Genomic DNA, 6,000 nt, shown 5'->3' on the forward strand with positions numbered 1-6,000 from the left:
TCGTGGAAGGAGACGGGTTTTGAAGTCAGGGTTGGGGGCCCCATGTGAGCCCCGAGTCAGAGCGCGTGTCTTCATGAGCACAGTGGGCCTGCCCTACCCTTGGCTTACAATGAAAAGTCAAAATAATGTTGGCAAAATGTGACACTATTCAGGAAGGGTTCATCTACTCTTAAGCCTCTAATCAGACTCAAGAGAGGCTAATTAATAACATTCATTACCATCATTAACATTCAGAAAGAAAAGTCACAACTGAGTACTAGCATGTGATCACCTTGACGGTGGACTCATTTCACTGCAAAAGTGATGTCGATTCAGTCAAAAGGATCTGCTAAACATGCCTAAAAATCCCGCATGCCGCTGGAAAATGTTCTTGCATCAACAAGAATGTAGTTACTGTTAGCACCCGGCTGCTCGAACAATCCAGGTGTACCCATGGGAGCCTGACAGCTCTGACGAAGGACTCAAGAGTAACCAAAGCTCTGGCCAAAGTTGTGAGGCCAAACCTTGGGTGCCTACTTGGGGCACTGGAGGTCATATGATGTTGAAGCCAGAAGCCACCTTCAGAATAATGAAGCCCAATCCCCACCCCCACCGCCCTCCTTTTTTTTTTTTTTTTTTTAAGAGATTTATTTATTTATTTTAGGGGAGGAGGGGCAAAGGGAGAGGGAGAATCTTAGGCAAGTTCCACGCTGGGCTGGGCATGGAGCCTGACGCGGGGCTCGATCTCACGACCCTGAGATCATGACCTGAGGCGCAATCAAGAGTCAGTTGGGTCGCTTAACTGACTGAACCCCCCAGGCGTCCTCTGAATCCCCTTTTAAGCTGACACCAGAGCCAGAGGAAGTGACCCAGCAGAGGCAGTACGGGGTTAGAACATGGGCTCTAACGCGTGCTGGGCCAGTTACAAATTCTGTCTCTCACTCTGCCTCCGAGCAGCTCGGTATCCTCCGTCGGCCTCAGCTTCCTCAGCACCGTGCCCACCGTGCGAGTGTGGCCGGGCCCGCAGGAGAGAACAGCGCCCTGGAGGCATTTAGTGCAGGGCTAGGCGCACAGTAGGTGCTTGTTGAGACATTAGTTGTCATTTGTGTTCATGTTCCCGTTACCGTGCTTGGCCAAGGCCCGGCTCTGAATTTTGGGCAGAATCTCAAAATTTTTTTGAATTTATCTTAATTTTTAAATTTTATTTTCATCTGTTAGAAACAACTCGCGCCATAGCTCATACTACAGCTGCCATGTTTAGATGTTCCTTAATTACATCTTTATTTTATGTTATGTTTTAAGGATTTTATTTATTTCAGAGAGAGAGCGAGCACACGTGCCGGCCCGTCTGCTGCTGTGCCGAGTCTGCCAAAGCCTGGTTGAGCCGTAAGGGAAGGTGTGGGTGGGTTGGGGACCTTGCTGCTCCGTTGGGTCTGCAGATTAGCAGCCTCTGCCTCCCGGGAGCTGATTAGGAAAACAGGGTCCCAGCCCCACCAGACCTGCTGGGTCGGAGGCTGGATTAGCAGAATCCCACGTGACGCATGCACAGGAAGTTCTGGGACGTGCCGAGTTAGGGGAGGACACAGTTGGGACATTGGCTCTGTTCCCTGCTCATCAGACTCATGCAAGTTACCCCTGCTTGACTAAACCTGGTCTCCGTGAGGTTTTTCTTGGGGGGCTGACCTGGCAAACCTGAGATTCTCTTTCATTGTAGAGGGAAAAGGGAGTGACACAGCTGCTCCAACAAAGAGCTGGCTCAGGGCTCTCAGAAGGATAAGGGTTTTATTTTTTTATTATTTAAAATTTTTTAAAATGTATCTATTTGAGAGAGAGAGCAGGGGGAGGAGCAGAAGGAGAGAGAAAAGCGGACCCCCGCTGAGCACAGAGCCTGATGCGGGGCTCAATCTCACCACCCTGAGAGCATTTGACCCTGAGTCAAAGCCAGGAGTCAGATGCTTAACCAATTGAGCCACCAGGTGCCCCTAAAGGTTTTATTTTAATCAGGACGGACTTTCATTTGATTGCCCTAAGTAGTGCTTCCAGACACTTTTCGTATCAGAGCACACGTAGAAAACATTTGCAGGCACCTTGGGATAAGCAAATAATGCTCTTAGTGGCCAGAGGCAACCGACCACCCAGCTTCTTGCTGCACCAGAGCTGTAGGGATCAAAGTCTTGGAACACAGGTAAAGGGAGCCATTTGAGCACACCAGCGTTGCAGGACACAGCAGCTAGTTCAGGGTAGGAGCAGGGAATGGATCCTACATGCCCTGAGCAGTCCTGAGCAGCCCCAGCACCATGTTGGACTGGTCACCATCCTAGCCCCGGAGGAGCACCGCCCCCGACTGAGACCCACAGATGGGGATGAGATGCTCAGCACAAGGAAGCTTGGGAGAATGGAAATGGTAACAACAGCTACATGTCAACTATCTTTCTAAGCAGTATACGTGTATTAACTCCTTTACCTAACAAGCTGATGAGTTCGGTACTCGTTCCATTTCCCTTTTACAGATGAGGAAACTGAGGCACAGAGGTGCAGTCCTTGCCCATGGTCTCATGGCTAGCAAACGGAGGAGGTCTAAATCCAGGTTGTCTGCTCCAGAGTCTGTCCTGTTGCTGTACCACCTGTCTACCAGTAGAAGATCCAGGGAAGAAAGAGATGGAGTGGGGTGCCGGGGGGGCTCAGTCGTTAAGCATCTGCCTTCAGCTCAGGTCATGGTCCCAGAGTCCTGGGATCGAGCCCCACATCGGGTTCCCTGCTCAGCGGGAAGCCTGTTTCTCCCTCTCCCACTCCCCTTGCTTGTGTTCCCTCTCTCGCTGTGTCTCTCTGTCAAATAAATAAATAAAATCTTAAAAAAAAAAAAAAAAAGAAAGAGAGAGACAGATTACGAAGTGAAAAGGACACCCAGACCTGGCAGCATCCCGTCAGCTGGCTGAGGCTTCATCCGGAACCCGGGCTGCTGGGTCCCCATCATCCGGTTAGGAACAAACAAGAGGAAACAGATATCAAATTCCACATTAGGAATTGAGCAAAAGGTTTGGAGCTGAATCCCTGAAGAATATGTTCTTGCAAACACTGTTAAAGGGAAAAAGTGAAGCACAAATGAGTTCAAGAATGTGCTGACAGATAATTAGAATCAGCTGCTCTGTCTGTGCATCATGAATAAGGGGCTTGGTTTTTTTTTTTTTAACTTCTTTATAATAATGACCAATGCAATACTTTAAAAGTTTTGTTTTCCTTCAATATAAATTCAAATGTATGTTGTTTCATGTCTGATCACATTAAGATTTTTTTTAAGATTTATTTATTTATTTATTTATTTATTTGACAGCGAGAGCAGGAACACAAGCCGGGGGAGAGGGAGAGGGAGAGGCAGGCTTCCCGCGGCCCCCACAGGCGCCCCCACATTAAGATTTTTAACAACAGTATATAGAATATCCTCCCCACCCTACCCCCACCCCTGTCCCATTTTTATAAAACAAGTGCTGTCTTGGCATGCCTGGGTGGCTCAGTCCATTAAGCATCTGCCTTTGGTTCAGGTCATGAACCCAGGGTCCTGGAATTGAACCCCACATTGGGCTCCCTGCTCAGTGGGGAGTCTGCTTCTCTCTCCCCCTCTGCTTGCTGCTCCCCCTGCTTGTGCTCTCTCTGTCAAATAAATAAATAAAATCTAAAACAACAAGAACAACAAGTGCTGTCTTACAAAAACCCTTGGAATTTCAAACGCTTATTCCATTAATGCTGCCAGTTTGCCAACCTTCTTTGGACCTCCTTTTGGGACAATCTTGAGAACACTTGTCAAATAATCACAGCAATAACAGTAATAAAAATATAGCTAATAGATAATTTGAATTCTCACCTTTTAAGCATAGACTTAATTTCTGGAAACAGCCAAGTTTGGTGACTCCTAATCCATTTTTTAAAATAGACTTTATTTCTGGAGCAGTTTTCATAGCAAAATGGAGCAGAAAATACAGAGTTCCTATACATCCCTTAACGGTCCCCCGTTATCAACATCGCATACCACAGGGGCACATTTGTTACAACTGATGAACCTACACTAACACATCATTATCACCCAAAGTCCAAAATTTCCATTAGGGTTCACTCTTGGTATTGCACACTCTATGGGTTTTGCTAAATATGTAATAACATGTATCCACCATTATAGTGTTAAACAGAATAATTTCAGTGCCCTAAGAATCTTCTCTGTGTGCCTATTCATTCATTCCTATCCCTTAACCCCTGGCAACCACTGATCTTTTTACCGTCTCCATATTTTTGCCTTACCCAGAATATCATATAGTTGGAATCATACATGTAGCCTTTTCAGATTGGCTTCTGTCACTTAATAATATGAAGTTTCTTCCATGTCTGTTTGTGGCTTGATGGCTCATTTATTTTTAGCACTGAATAATATTTCATTGTCCAGAAGTTCCACAGTTTATGTGCCCATTCAGCTACTAAAGGATATCTTGGTTGTTTCCAAGATTTGGCAATTATAAATAAAACTGCTATAAATATCTATGTGCAGGGGTAAGTTTTCAACTGCTTTGGGTAAATACCAAGGGGAATGATTGCTGGATCGTACAGTAAGAATATATTTAGTTTTGTAAGACTCTGCCAAACCGTCTTCCAACGTGGTTGTACCATGTGCATTCCTTCTGACAATAAGCGAGAGTTCCTGTTGCTCCACATCCTCACCAGCATTTGGTGTTCTCAGTGTTCCAGATTTTGGCCATTCGAATTGGTATATAGTGGTATCTCTTTGTTGTTTTAATTTGTAATTCCCCGAGGACATATAAAGTGGAGCATCTGTTCATAAACTTATTTGCCATCTATTATCTTCATTGGCAAGGTATCCGTTCAGATCTTTTGCCCATTTTCCATTTGAGTCGTTTCTTTTTCTTGTTAAGTTTTAAGAGTTCTTTGTATATTTTGAGTAAGTCTTTTGTCAATGATGTATTTTGCAAATATTTTGTCCCACCCTGTGGCTTGTCTTCTTATTCCCTCAACCTGAATCCATTTTTAAGATTGGAGACAGAGTTGGGGGCAGTTGGTTGAATGTCTGCCTCTTGATTTTGGCTCGGGTCATGATCTCAGGGTCGTGGGATCAAGCCCCGTGTCAGGCTCTGCACTCAGCATGGAGTCTGCTTGGGATTCTCCTCTCTCCCTCCGCCCCTCCCTCCCCCAACTCGCACTCTCTCTCTCTTTCTCAAAAAAAAAAGATTGGCAACAGAAAAAAATGAAGAAATGAAGAAAAAAAACAAGAAATAGGAGACAGGGAGGTGCTAGATTATCCAAATAATGGACTAAGCCCAAGTTTAGGGCACCAGGAAAAGGAGCATCAAAAACATGAGAACTAAAATATTTTGAAAGAATTTGATGTCAGATAACATCCACCTTTGGCTATAACAGAGTCATTAGTATAAGAACTGCCCTCCAATCAAAGAACTACAAAACTGAACAAAATATGTTATGCAATATTTTTCAAGCATTGGGCAAAAAGTAGCATAGGACTTTGATCCTGCAGAGAAGGGAAACGTGAAGTAAGCCTCACAATTACCCCAGACTTCTACTGTGGTACAGGAGGTTGATCACAGGTGGAAAGTTGTCTTGCTGAGCTGAGGGGGCAGAGATTGGGTGAGTGGGATACTGAAAAATTAAAAATTAGGCAGGTTACTGAAGAAAAGGAAGTCGTGTGTGTGGGTGGGTGCGGAGGAGGATTCCAGAGGACCCTTCATCCAAGAAACACAAACAAATTAAAAAATCAATAGAACAGATTCCAAAATAACCCAAATGTTGGAACAGACAAGGATGTTCAAGTAGCTTATTATGAATATTTTTAAGGACTGAAAGGAAAATAATGGTCCAAATGAGTGGATAGATGGGAAATCTCAGCAAAGCAACTGAAACCATAAAAAAAGAACCCAAGTGGAAATTCAAGAATGGAAAAGCAAAATATCTGAAATTAAAATTTAACTGTGGGATATTAACAGCAAGTTGGAGACTTCAGAGGAA

Source organism: Callorhinus ursinus, unplaced genomic scaffold (assembly GCF_003265705.2).
Source record: "Callorhinus ursinus isolate GAN/ISIS: 27379988/994484 unplaced genomic scaffold, GSC_fseal_2.0 scaffold34, whole genome shotgun sequence".
NCBI lineage: Eukaryota > Metazoa > Chordata > Mammalia > Carnivora > Otariidae > Callorhinus > Callorhinus ursinus.